At 44.0% G+C, this 14,475-nt stretch overlaps 1 non-coding gene across 1 annotated transcript; it reads left to right on the top strand.

Annotated features, from left to right (window-relative positions):
• Window positions 1-13,430: 13,430 nt before the first annotated feature.
• On the top strand, window positions 13,431-13,503 carry trnar-ccu (transfer RNA arginine (anticodon CCU)). Its single transcript has one exon. It is a non-coding gene; the product is annotated as a tRNA-Arg (tRNA).
• Window positions 13,504-14,475: the final 972 nt, after the last annotated feature.

The following is a 14,475-nucleotide window of genomic DNA, read 5'->3' as shown; positions in this document are numbered from 1 at the left end:
CCTACAGATCGCACAGCGATTCATAATGCATGGCTTTTTAACGCGGTTGATATTTCTGATCCATAATTGAGGAGTACGTACGTCTTCACTGAGTTTGCAGGGATCACATGTGATGGCTGCAGGCTCCTTCCCCCCTCTGCCGTTCCCAGGCCACGTTATTGTACTGTGTGGTTGCTATTGATTCACCGTGCCGTTCGGCTATCGATCGGAGTGGACGCCATTATGTCAGTGAGATTATAGCCCCGCGAAGCATCGTGGCTCGGAAGTGGAAAACCAGTGGCTGAGAACCAATGAGATGAGCCGAGTGCTGACTGCATCAGATGGAAGAGCAGCTGTGTTTCAGCTAATGACATACTGTAGAGAGAAGCACCCAACACACAGCTTAGCGTAGCATCGCAGTGGCACAGCGTTTGGCCAGAACTGTCTAGCCTAGCACAGCAAAGACAGAGCACTCTCATTTCTCCTGTCGTTCCTACTGTGCCAAAGGGAGCTATAGAAATGCACAGGGGAGTGAATAATCACATTGACTATTCCTGACACACAGACTTTTATTGGTGCGGCTCATTGGGGCCTAATATTCTCCGCGACAGCTATTGCCTCCTAAATTGTCTTTGGTTGATTATTCAAATTGACCACAATTCATGACGCGGCAGGTTGAGGGTTGAGGGTGAGGGGTCTGGGGTCTGGGTGCTGGAGCTGATTAGAGTGGGGGGGTCGGGGGGTGGGGTTGTTGTTGGTGGGCTTTCACTGCTTCGGCCCGTTTGCTCGCTTTTCGTCTGGCACATCATGCAGACAAGCAAAATTTAATTTAATTGCATTTCTTGCATGGGTCTGAGATTTAACAGACTCATAAATGGAAACGCAGCATGCAGGAGCACGACCCGCAGAGCAACCAGCCCTGGTAAGTGCACATTTATGAAAACCAACTGTTCACCCCCAATCATTGTTATGCAGAGACCTGGTGAAGATCCCATTAACATGTGCAGTGTCCTGGATAGCCATTTGGTAATTATAACTACTGACCCTAATGTTGTTTCTACAGCACCTTTCTTCACTGAGCCATAGCTTAAGCCATTGCACCATCTAAAGCAGTAACCCTCTGGGTGCCAAATAACTATTAAACCTGCCTCGTTTTTATGGTCCGAGAGATGTGAAGATATAAATGTCCTGGAATCACTCGCCAACCCTGAGTATTTCATTTTCAAGTAGACAGAGGCGGTTTTAGAGAAAGGGAGCAGGAAACAGTGCAGTCCGCCCCTCTGTAGGGCCACTATTCAAAATTCATGATCTGTTTATTGGATAATAAATTGAGCATGAAAGATTGATTTGCATTTACTTCATCAACCCGTGGTGAACAAAAAAGAGCATTGGCGCTTAAAGCTTTACTATCCTGGAGCAAATACAGCAACAACTACATTATTATCTTTACGTTGGATACTTTCTTTCTTCAAGGACACTGGAGTGGAGCCCCTTGGCAACATCTCTGCTATGATTCACACTTCTTGCATTTCCACCCACTAAATTCCTGTCACTCACACCGAGAGCCGACATAACAGACTCACTCGGCGGCGAACCCAGTTATCACACATTCAGCGCAATCAAAATCGCCATGAACGTTATTAAAATCAAGCCTTCGAAATCCAAGGCTGGGTATAGCGCGCGCGTGTGTGTGTGTGTGTGTGTGTGTGTGTTTATGGCCTATGAGATGCTGTTAGAGCACCGCGGGCAGGAGGAATGTGTGTGTGTGTGTGTGTGTGTGTGTGTGTGTGTGTGAGGGTGTGTGTCATCTCTTATTGAAAGCAGGGCTGACGTGCATTTTCTTTCCTTCTCTTTTACATTATGAGAATTAATTTTTTCACACAGAGCTGCTTGCACAAGACACTTGAAGTGATGCATGGAGTGAACAGGAACAAGCAGGCAGGGTGGCCCATTCATTTCAAGCTGCAGAGCCCAGTAACCAAAAGGTCACACGTTCAATCCCTGCAATATTGAACATGTGGCAGGGGTGTCAAACAAATATACGCCTGAAATATGATTCCATCTCTTTGAATTCCCTCCTGACAGACTGTGAATCCTGCCAAACCGCTTCAACCCTTCACTTGCTTTCAATTCTAATCCTCCACAGCCAGATACAAGATTACACAATGATCAACTTTGTCCAGGAGAAGTCTGTCCATGCAGCAAGCAGAAGATTGTTTACTGCCCAGATGCCATTGAGCACAGACACAGAGTCCTTCCTGGGTGCTTCCTGGTTGTAAATCAGCCTGGATTAATGCCCAGAATGTTCAAATGTAAATTAAGGCTGATTGGGATGAGCGTGTGTGTGCTGCTCATTATCAGATAGTCAAGCTGAAATATTGGTAAGGGTGAGAAAGCGCCGCCCGGTGGGGTCACGCAGGCGACGTATTTAAGTCTCTGATGGCGTGTGTGCGTGTGTGCGTGTGTGTGGACCAGACACACGCTGACTCTTCAAAAACGCACAGAGAGAGCGACAATAACGCAGATAACGACACGGATCAAGTTGTTTAGTCATCAGTTAATAAAAGTGGCCAAACAGCAGTGAAATGGTCCCAAACCTGGACTCTCCTCTCTCCCTCTCACCCATGGGTGCTACATCCTCCCCCAGTCTCCCTCCTGTCTTCTCTCCTCTCCGAAGCCACACTGAGACAAGTATAGCAGCACCGTTTTGTTTTATATTTACACAGTTAGAACAGTATTGCCCTCCACCGAGTCACACAGTGGATCCTGCTGCTCACCTTCAAAGCGGATGTCTCCCGGTGTCTTCTCGTGTCTGTCCTGGAGGAGGGATGGATGTCTCTCAGCGTCCGCCCGGCGCGCTGGGTCTCATCGCCGGCTCCGGTTTGTTGAGGGTGTGGGGGGGAGGAGAGGGGGGGGGCTTGTAAATCCGCTATTCAAGACCGCCGCTCCGCCAAGTTGCGCGGAAAACGGAGACGCGCAGCGGCGGAGAGCGACGGAGAGGAGACGGAATTAGAAAATAAGAATAGATAACAGTGAGAGTAGTGAAGGAAAAAAGAAGAGGAAGCTGAAAGTAAAGGCTGCTGGATCTGACGAGGAGGAAACTGCTCGCCGGATAGACTCAACCGTCTCTCTCTCTCTCTCTCTCTCTCTCTCTCTCTTTCGCTCCCTCCCTCCCTCCCTCCCTCCCTCTCTAATTCCAGTACATTGGAGTGACAGGAAGGAAACCGATAGGCTACAATAGAAATGAACAATAATCGACTTCTTCTACATAGTTACGTAGAAAATCACTCGAATTAGCTTTATTATCAGTGGCGTGAGGAAAGAGAAATGCTTAACTCCGTGTAATTCAATGTGACCGCGCTGTTCAATTAGCTATAATGTCCCTTATACATATAGGCTACTACTATACATGGATGGACACACAAACACACATACACACACACACACACACACACACAAAGGGAATGGAATTTAATTTATAGTCAATTTACTTATGTGGAGGGAGCAGGCGCCTGTTTCACGCCCCTCCTGTGCCTGTCTTTGCTCTATTTATGTTCCCACTACAATAATCTTTATTATAAAAGCAACAGTTTTCAGGAATGACACTGAACAACACCGCTGGGAGTTTGGGTGTGAAGGGTATTAAAGGTAATAGTGTGTGAGTATTGCAAGAATGCCTGGATTATTTGTTGTACATATACACACACCTAAGAATGGTTTGTTATTGTCATTGCAGAGATACAACAAGTCACTGTGGGAGACGAGTCACTATAGTAACAATACCAGGATGCCATTACGCTTTGAAATGACATCATGTGAGATTGGGGGTGACTGTTCATTCACACCTGAGTGCTGCAGACACATTTGAGATGATTGACAGATGGTTATAGGAGTGCTTTATTGTTGTGATTCTTACTGGGGGGGGATTGTTGCCCCCTTCCTTGTGGAGTAGACTGAGCTGTCTCATTAGCTTTCAAAACCACATCCACATGGAGTGACTGACTGCGCACAGCTACTAGCAAATCAAGTAGGCAGAGAAAAACCCCTCCTCCACTCTGGCCATCGCTTTAAAGTTTATTCCGAACCCACACACAGCAGCAAACCCCATTAAAAGTCATTTTCACTGATTAGGATTTTTGGTAAGCCAATCAGTGGCAATTAGACGTCGGGCGTGGAAGAAGATGTGAGATGACTTGAGGGTGGGGGGATGAGTGAGCTTTGATAGGGAGATCAGAAGGTTGATCCACTGTCTGAGTCAAAGTGAATGCAGGATTAGAGGTGTTAAATATTGAGGACACCCCCCACCCACACGCACACACAGCCCTCCTTTGTTCTATGTTATGTCACGATTTTCCTCATGCTTGCAGGTGGGGGAGATGTCGTTCCCACCGGCACAGAAGTGAGGTATTGTATTTTATGCTGATGCCTGTTCTTTAGTGAGCTGTGTACATTTAACAAACTGAAACGGTGGGTTTGTTATCGACAAAAAGATCAAGTTACAAACAAACAAACCATTCATAAAGCACCCATGCACTCTGCAAATTACTTCTTGGTATCACAGGGTGGGAAATCCAATTAGCTGAACTTATCTCAGGATTAGTTTTAAGCCTTAATTACCACACACACACCGAAGAGTAACATCCACGCCAACACGCTGTCACCCGATCCGCGAACCAGCATTTGTCGATTGCAGTAAAAGTAGATGTAAAAGGAATAGGAATCACATAACATAGCAAATCACAGGGTGTTGTGTTATGTTAGGCAGTAGCTCAGTGGGTAGAGCTTCCGCTTGGGAACTGGAGGGTCGCCGGTTCGAGTCCCTGCCAAGGTGCCCCTGAGCAGGGCACCGAACCCTCAATTGCTCCCCCCTCTGCGTAGGGTGGTAATGTAATGTAAGTCGCTTTGGATAAAAGCGTCTGCCAAATGCTCGTAATGTTATGTTATGTGGTGTTATGTTATGTTACGTTAAACACTTACCTACTTACATATCCAGGCAATTCAGAGCAACATTAGCAACCACCTTGAGTAAGAGTCATTTTTCACAGACTAGTTCTCATTTTTCTTTTCATCGTCCACCAACTCCTGAGCAAAAATACATGTGTTTTGTTCTTGTTGGATTCTGTTAGAGTTGCTCCATCGGTCTCTTGTTAGGTCGTCCATTAGTCATTTCACGCTGGACGTTAAGTGTTAACTGGGCTTATCAGAGCTTGTTTGTTAGAAATGTCCACAACTTTTTCCTCAGGGGTTGGCGAGACCCAGCAAGAAACAAATAAACAGTGTTTCTGGGTTGGAAAAACAAAAATAATGAGCTAAAAGACGTTAATACTTCAGATCTTAAAGGTTTGATGATCACTGTCTCTACGTGTGTGGGTGTGACTCCAGTTAAGCGTTATCCTTGCAGGGACTCTCGTTAAAGTTTGCCGTTCTTTCAGTCAGTGTTCTCTGCCTCTATTTCTGTCTTGGCACTAACACCATATAGAGGAGAAAAGTTTCATCTTAAAACATTTTCATGCAATATTCTGGAGTTCTGCAGCAAATGTGCAAACTGAATGCAGAGACTTTAGTATCAGTGGTCTCTCCTGGCGTGGCCTAAATATACTTGGGCTCAAAGCTTGGGTTAAGCTCTCGGGATCCAAGCAGAAAACACGTTCAAATGAGGATCACACTTCAGTCGTTGTGTTTGCAGTCGACTTGTGCAGTTCCAGCCTGGGCCCATCTGCTGCTGACCCTAGTGTTGTCAAAAGACCAATAGCAGTTTGGGGCTGCCAGATAAGTCCGTGGTGACGGAATGATTTGTCCTTCGTATGGCCGATTTGACAAACTCCGCTGGCTTGGCTTGTTGCTTGCAGGCTCTGCACATCAAATCCGGCACTCCAGCCTCTGCGTCATTACTGTCAAACACATCACGAGATGGTTTCTGCCTTTGGTGCAGCTGTGGGCACAATTACATGTGTGTGCGTGCCACTGAATCCAGAGCGATCTTCGTCTGTAATGTGTGTCATGTTGTTTGCTTTAATACACATGGAGTTCCTTGTTTACTCTCATCTTCATGATTTCTGTTTGTTATCCATTATTAATTTTTCCCCCCACATAAATTCACTTGTTCTTTCTAGGTTTCAGGCTTCTCTCATGTTTTTATCTCCCCAGCAGTTTGTCTTCTATGTTTACTCTGAGCTGTGCTTTGATGTTTATGGGATTGCTGCTTTCTGGACCAGCTTACCCATTTGGCTGCAAGTTAAACGTGAATAGTTTGGACTATCGTAAAAGGAGGCGTGGATACTTTGAATAATTGAAGCCTGTGCAAAATACCCAGTAATGTTTCCATGTAACATTTGCACAGACTGCTGTTTTTAACAAGTTAGACCCTATTTCCCTGATTTCTGCAATGGAAATCCAAACAAGTAATTAAAATGCACTTTAATCCTTTGAAGTGTGCTGATAAATTGTGGCATCTTTTGATTCATTACAATCAATATATACAAACCTCCTCTTGGTGTTTTTTATACAAACAGACCTTGTAACTGAGGATAACGTAAGACTTCAACGATCCCCTTGGGGAAATCAGTCTATGCAGTGTAACTAAACGTAGTAATGTAGCAATTCCTTGTAAGTAGTAAAGAGAAAGATGATACGCCACTCTGCGCCTCGCTTCACGCAGATACATATTGCATACAAGTGCTCTCGCTCATGCATAATGATGGTATGAATAAAAGCGGGATAATATGCGGAATCTGGAAATTTATAGATTGGATAGATATGGAGTGCATGTGTGCATGTGACAGTGTGGCTATTTGTATGCTGCTGCATCACCTCGGTTTAGATGTTGATGCATCTTTACCTCTGTGACAAGAAGTTTCCTATCCTCCTCAGAGAGAGAGAGAGGGGGAGGGAGAGGGAGAGGGAGAGGGAGAGGGAGAGGGAGAGGGAGAGGGAGATAAGGAGAAGGAGGCAGACAGAACAAATCCTTCCAGGTAACAGTGGGAGTGTGAGGTGGTCTGTGCTGCTCCCCTCTTATCATCCGTTATCCTGTATACACCACCTGACCGCCCCCCAACTCCCCCGCCCCTTCGCCACTGGCCAACCCGCCCGCCCACCCACCCTCCCTCTACCACGGCGTCCTTGTGCAGCTCCTTGCGACTCACTTTCATCTCTGCCGCACAAAATACACAGGGCTTCTTAGCATTTCAAAGATCCTACCTGCGATGTCTCCTCTCCCGCCGCCCATCTGCAGTGGCACGGAGCCAAGCAGGGGCGCCAGGCACGGACAAGGGGGAGGGGGAGCGACACCCCACACTGAATTCAGATTTGGCCTCCTGTGTGTGTGTGTGTGAGCTTTAGACATTATATTCCATACAGTGCAGGGGGTTATGTATTGTCAGACTGTGTGTATTAATGAATGTGTAAATGTGTGAGGAAATGGCACTACGTCATTGTCTTTGTGTTTATTAGGCAGGTCTTTGGCATTTGGAAGCCTTCTGGGACTTTGAAGAACATTGTGCGTGTGTGTGTGTGTGTGTGTGTGTGTGTGTGTGTGTGTGTGTGTGTGTGAGTGTGTGTGTGAGTGAGTGTGTGGCTATGTGTGCGGGTTTTTATATACCGGTGCGTGTGTGTGTGCGTGTGTGTGCGTGTGTGTGCGTGTGTGTGCAGTGATATACAAGTGGAGGTAGTGGAGTGCATTAAATGGCTGCCTGGCACCCTCTGCACAGAGACAGGGGGTCTTTTCCAAGATAAAAGCAGGCTAAGATCAGCATGTTGTGTTTCTGGCAGAATTACCTCCGTCAAAATAATTTGCATATTGATTGTTTATCTGATAAAGCTAAATGTAACAAAGGACCAATGCTTATTTACAGCCAAGGGAAATATTTCCAGCTATTGGTGCACATGTGGGCAAGGGAATATGAATACATACTTTACTGCAAGTACAATTTACATCTTACCAACTTTAATCCTTATTCATATTTATGGTCTGTTGTTATTTTATGTTTTTCCATTTATTTCTTATATACATGTTTTGGCAAGATAAGCATTTCTTGTACTGCGGTAATATACAGTGGCAAATGAAATTGAATTGTGGGGATAAATTGAATGGACATGATGAGAGTGAGGGTGTGAAAGAAGGGGAGTCGGGTAGCTGGAGGGAGGGAGTGAGATTAGAGTGAATGCAGAGGGAACGAGAGAGGGATTAGTGGAGGAGAGGGAGAGACAGAGTGGCCTGCGACGCCAGGTGAGCGGTGAGGTTAGCCGAGGCTTTCAGGGATTATGGCTGAGCGTTCACAGGTCACTCAGCAGGATGCCTTGTTAGGATCTGGGAGGTATTTCACCAATATGCTGCTCGATCACCTAGGCGACCTGTCATCAGTGTTTGCCTCATTACCTCTCTCTTGCTTCAGCGTGTTGTTAAACAGGGGGAGGCTGCCAAGGAGCCTATTGAGGAAATGTTGCTAGGATGAGGACCAGGATTGGAGTGACTGATCAAGGGCAAGGTAGCTGGAGAGATGGTGGCCCGGCTGAATCTAATCTGGTGTAGGTCTGGGAGAATTCTTGTCTGAAAACAAAGACTAATGAGACTTTCCCCAAGCAAAAGGCAGCACCGATTGGCTCCGCGTGTACGATACCATCGGCCCACAAGCCCCCTGGAATGGCAAATCTGGCTCATTTTACCTTTCCTCTTGGATAGAAGGAACTTGATTTATAGCTGTAGAATGGATTCAAGTAATGTCAAACAATTTGTCAAGCTGATGTATTGTTATTATGTAGGAGATACTCAAGTTACTCAATTGCAGATTAGATTTAGGATTTAGGAGAGAAGGTGTGACAAAGATGATTCTGCCTTGTTTGTATCTCTGTTACTCTGTCAATTTCAAAACTCTCATCAAATTGCTGAATGTCTTCAAGAGCCAACAAGTGCTGCTAAATGGTTTTCAATCGAGCCTAATTTCACCCATTTTTCTTAGTTAGGTGAGGCGTTTACATCAGTTTATTTAGCTTCTGTTGTGTACATATGGACGATAAATTAATGCAGCTGTTGACTAAATGAAATATACACACATTACAGGCGACTTTGCATATAGATTTCATGGTCTACTATGAAGTGTTTGTAATTATGTAGTATGCAACAAAATGAATAAACAAATAAATAACAAACCAATCAACTTTTATGTTCCCATGCCGCAGCATATGTAATGATGCTGCGCTTTTGTTGTCTTGTGTTAATTTCCTGTTTTATTTTGTAATTGTCCCCCAATATGTTTTCTGTTACTTTACTTCCTGCCCTTGTGTGGCTTGATTGTTTGGTCCATTGGTTTCACCTGTTCATTTCTCGCGCACTTTTTGTCACATGTCTCTTCTCAACCAATCACTTGTCTCTTCTCCCAAACTCACTTCCTGATCCGAGTTCCGTAGTTTGTCCAAGTATAATTCTACTCCATGTTTTACGTTGCTCCTTGTTTGCGGCCTAATGTTTTTGTAGGATTTGCCGTCATGTTTGTTGCTACTTTGCTCCTGGTGTGTTCCTTCGCTCCTGGTCATTTTTTGGATTACCTGTCTTCTGAATTCCTTAAGGTAAGCTGCTTTTGCTGTTTGTTTGAGTTCATTCCTCTTTTCTGCCATCATTCATTTTGCGTTTGAACTATGTAGTGTTTTTTATTTGACCTCTTTTTCCTACGTGGACTACTATTAAAGGGCAGCTCATTTTTACTTTATACCTGTGTGGCTTGCGTTTAACACCCTCACATTTGCTCTACCTGGCAGCTTCAGTGCACACTGAGTGAAAATGCATAATCTGAGGTAATTGTGGCTTTGAGGCCTTCTTCTAAAACGGCTGCTCTGTTCTAATTGGTCAGCGTTGTATGTAAAATGGCAATACTGAAAGACTTTTGAGGCACAGTTGTTGGCCAAATGTCTTCTGTGTGACTGACTGACTGACTGTGTGTGTGTGTGAGTGAATTCAAAGTTATGACAGAAAAGTTAGAGAAGTAAAGGATCATATATAGTGCAAAGCTCTCCGGGTGAGCATCCAGGTTTTTCCTCAGCGGATGTATTTGTCTGGGCATAAACGTCAACAATCGAAGCACACTTCCTACTATATTATACTATAAACATGAGCAGTGAAGACAACAAAATGCATAATGTGTTTGTAGATGTGTTTTGATGTCGTCAGCTGCCATCGCCGCCTTCATCCACTATATGGCTTAAAATAAACAGTCGATAAATCTACCTGCTGCTGGCACCTCACTGACACATTTTACATTATTTACATTGGCAAACACCAGCCAAGAAGGAGTCAACATCACCCTCTTCTGTTGTTGCACCAGAAAAAGGAACATTATTATTGCAAGCAACTGTGTGGATGTTTTGGCCTCCATGTAATAGGATTCCTTTATGTTATATTCTCCAGTGCTCACACACAATCATAGACCCCCAGTTCGTCTGGGCCAGACTGGGGATACGGCAGGGGGAGGCCTGATATGATTGTCCTTTTGTGAACAAACCAAACCAATATCTGTGTAGTGATGAAACCTTGTGAAAGAGGGCAGAAACCTCCCAGCGCCCTCATTTTTGCTAATACTAATGAGCTTTTCTCACTTGGATTAATGTTTCTGGAGATTGATGCTCTTGGATGGCAGGTTTCCCCGGAGGTAGAGTTGCTGACTAATAACCTCTGTCTGGATATAATTACTGTGGTCCCCACCATGACTGCTAAAGGGCTTATGAACATGCCACCGAACCCCACGATGCGTTCAGGTGCGCGACAGCTGACCTCTGTTTGAGAAATATGTGTTTAGGTGGTGGTGAAACTTTCAAACCGCCTTGTTGAAGTGACAGGAAAGGACAACGTCAAATTCCTCTCAACAGCCTCGGGTGATATAATGTGTTTGTGCGGATGAAGGCAAATATTGGATTTTTGATTCGCAGTGAATAATTTAGCTGCAGAGCACTTGGATTATGTCTGGATTATTTAGGGGTCAGTTATTCATTCTCGGGCGACAGGTTGACTTTCATTTGCATCACCGCATTTACTTCCCAAAGCTGTTTCGGAGTGATATTGTATGTATTAGTCTAGTGTTGTCAAATAAATGGGTTACAAAATCATTTTATAATCATAAACATTTTTGTGAGGACTTACAAATCATGTTAGACGTGAAGTCAATTAATCTCCAGGAGTCATGATTTAATGAACTCGGTTATCTGATTGACTAACGCAACTCACGTTTTGCTCGGATGATTCTAAATAATTAGCTGTTTCATCATTTGAGATGTCTCTTAAGGGGCTCATTATCTGTTATGTCTAGAATTTAGTATTTTTTGAAATGCTTAAATTAATGTTTGAAAAAATAAACCAGTACGTTTCTACTTTCCCTAGTTGCAGCACTGCTTTATGAGTGAAAACAGTTTGTTATAGGTACTGTCTCTTTGAGGCCCATTATAAAAAGCCTGCTCTTTTCTTCCTTTTTTTTGCTATTTGTTTTTATTGAAGCAAACATTTTACATGACATTGCGCATACAATTGTAAAAGAAAGAAGGAAGGTTGTATTATTAATGGTATTGTTGTTGTTAAACTTTATACGTAGACCCTGAGGTAGAATACAAGTAGATTGAAATTGCAATGATCTCATAGGGATACAGTGTTTACAGGATGATGTCAAACAGCAATGTAGGCTAGTACCAATCACCTCATAGGCTGTGGTATAGAGAAGGAGAGAAGAGAGAAACAAAAATAATTAGAGAAAGGACATCTCACCCCGAAACCCATCCCAACCTCGCACTCACACAACCCCACATCCATACAAGCCTGCTCTTTTCTGATTGGCCAGCTGCATCTTGCCTGATGTTAACATGTGGAATTAACAGTAGAAATCATCAGTCATTGTCTTGCTGCATGCAATTTTCTTTCTGCATAAACCTTAAAACACACACATATTTAGCATATTTGTTTTGTTGTATTTTTTCATACTATTAAAATGAGAAATAGCATAATATGTCTGGCCTTTTTTCTAGATTTGTGGGTAACAATGCCTGCAGTCTTTCATAAAATGAAATGATTCCAAATTCTGGCTCTGCCCAATTAAAAATACGACACTTGGACACTTTTTGGAATAGTTGCACTGTTGTATAATTTGGAGTTTTAGATTTATTTTAATTGCATGTCTGTATCCCCAGAGTAAATCAAAGCTCTATGTTCTGCTCTCCTCACATGTTTTGCTCATTATGCAGTCAGTAACAGGTTCAGATAAAAAACTGAGGCTCAGACAAATAGTAAGTGTGACTGTCCTGCTGTATATATTGTGTATAGTTTATGAATGAGTCTCTGTGTGTGTGTGTGTGTGTGAGTGTGTGTTTTGATTAGTAAGGTGGAAAAGCAGGAGAAGATGGAGGGCCGGTTGAACGGATGATTGATAGCGTTGCAGGTAAGGGAGAAATACAGGGTGAGATGATTACAAGACAATGTATGCAGGAGCCAAAATGTATGCATGAGAGAGGAGGAAGAGGAGATAACGAAAGTAAATGGGAGTTATTGAATCTTATTGTAGAAGTGAGGCGGAGGTGTCACATTTGCTCCATCATCCCTTTAAGTGGAACAATTGACATTAATGTGGCCGCACCATCTTACCCCATTGTTCCTTTTCCCTTCAGTCAGTCACCCGCTAAAGCTGAAAAAAACAGATGAAGACTTAGGATTTGCTGGACGAGTTCTTTTTCACTGCAGCTTCCATCTATCACCATCATTTCAAGTAATGCCGAGGCCTCGAGACGAATGAATTCCATCCAAATTCCATCCAAGTTTGAGTTTTGAGCTATTTCCGAGAGTTCACTTACTAGGTCTGTGGTCTGTAGAATGAAACCTCTCTTATGCCCTTTTGCTGTTCAAGAGCACAAAGACAGAAGTTATGCAAGTCGCAGCAAAACATGTCCTCTTCATATCCAAATAGAAACGTGTTACCTTTATAATGAGAGCAACGGTTCTTTGAGTATTCCTTTTCCTTTCAACACCCTGCATATGTATAGCTCTGCAACATTTCAGGGTAAAATGTCACGGGAAGATACTTTCAGGCACAAAGGTGAATGTATTTGTTTCTATAGAAGCTTTGTCCGTATTCTGCAGTACGACAGACCTGGAACGTGAAGGCCAAATATAAATGCTCCAACTCACAAAATAGTCATTTTTTATATTTTTATATTTTGTCTGTATTACTTTGACATTGGCCTTGTTGACAAGAGGCCACTCTCGCTAACATGCCTCCTCCAAGGCCCAACAGCCGTCTGAAATGTATAATTATCGCACAAATTCCTTCGATGGATATAACTGCTGAAAATGTCCAAACTCTTTCATGCTCGCTCAGCATCAGCTTACCTATACATGGGCGGAACAAAGTCAAACTCATACAATACAATACAATACAATACAATACAATACAATACTTGCAACAAAGGCCACCATTTGAGTGTCATCAGCCCCAGTGGCCCAATGGATAAGGCACTGGCCTCCTAAGCCAGGGATTATGGGTTTGAGTCCCATCTGGGGTACTGACAGCATAGCTCTGCTGAGCTTTTGGGGGGCAGACGGTCCATAGGGACTCAGCTTGGGAACCGGGTTTGAGTCCTGTATGGACCAAGAATGTGGACTGGCAGCTGGAGCGTTGTAGGTTTGCCCCCTCTGTGCCCTTGAGCAAGGCACAGTAGCCCTAAAAATTGCTCCAGGAGCCCTGTATCATGGCTGCACTGCGCTGACCCCTCTGTAAAAGTATGTGTGTGTGTGTAAGAGGGGCACGCAAGACAGATTTCAGATTAAAGTGTTTGCATGTGATTTGACCCAATAAAGTTTCTTCTTCTTCTTCCAACCAAAACATCTAACCACTAGCAAAAAGTTACTTATTTGTAGAAATGACTCCACCAATCTTTTTATAATCCTCGCTGCATTGGGTTGGACAGGTCACTAACTCATGCAAACATAGAAACAAAACCATTTGCAGCTGTAGGCAATCGGCAGTATCAAATCCAGTTGGGATGCACGTTTTTGGAGTGTGCAAGGAAATTGGCGACCATGGGGCTAAAGTGTGCAAATGATGCAACAGAAATGAAATGTATTTTACTAACTTTCTCCGTTTCATCTTGCAAAACCTAAAAAGAGGCAATTGACCTGGTGAGGTTGTAGTAGAAGAGGAGCAGGGAATCAGCAGCTTGGCAGCCACACTCTGGTGTGTTTACCTCCCGGCGTTGTAACGATAGATTTATGAAACACTCAATACCCGACCTTTCAGGCTTACCAAAGCAGGAGAGGACGCCTACGTTTCTCTCCGTCTGTCGCTCTGCCTCCCGCTCTGCCTCCTTCTTCTCATCCTCCCGAGTCCCTCTCTCTGAAGCCCTAAAGTGGCCTGAAGAGCCGCCCGCCCCCTGCACTCCTTTCTTCCTCAACCTTCCTCCTGCACCTCTTTTGTGTTCGAGTCGAGTTTGATCTGATTTAACCGGGCGAGCTCGACTGGAAGGAGTACAGAGAAA

The sequence above is a fragment of the Genypterus blacodes genome, unplaced genomic scaffold (assembly GCF_046128005.1).
Source record: "Genypterus blacodes isolate CSIRO-AG114 ecotype Tasmania unplaced genomic scaffold, CSIRO-AGI_Gbla_v1 ptg000064l_1, whole genome shotgun sequence".
NCBI lineage: Eukaryota > Metazoa > Chordata > Actinopteri > Ophidiiformes > Ophidiidae > Genypterus > Genypterus blacodes.
Note: the sequence above shows the minus strand (reverse complement) of the source record. Positions and strands in the feature narration are given on the sequence as shown.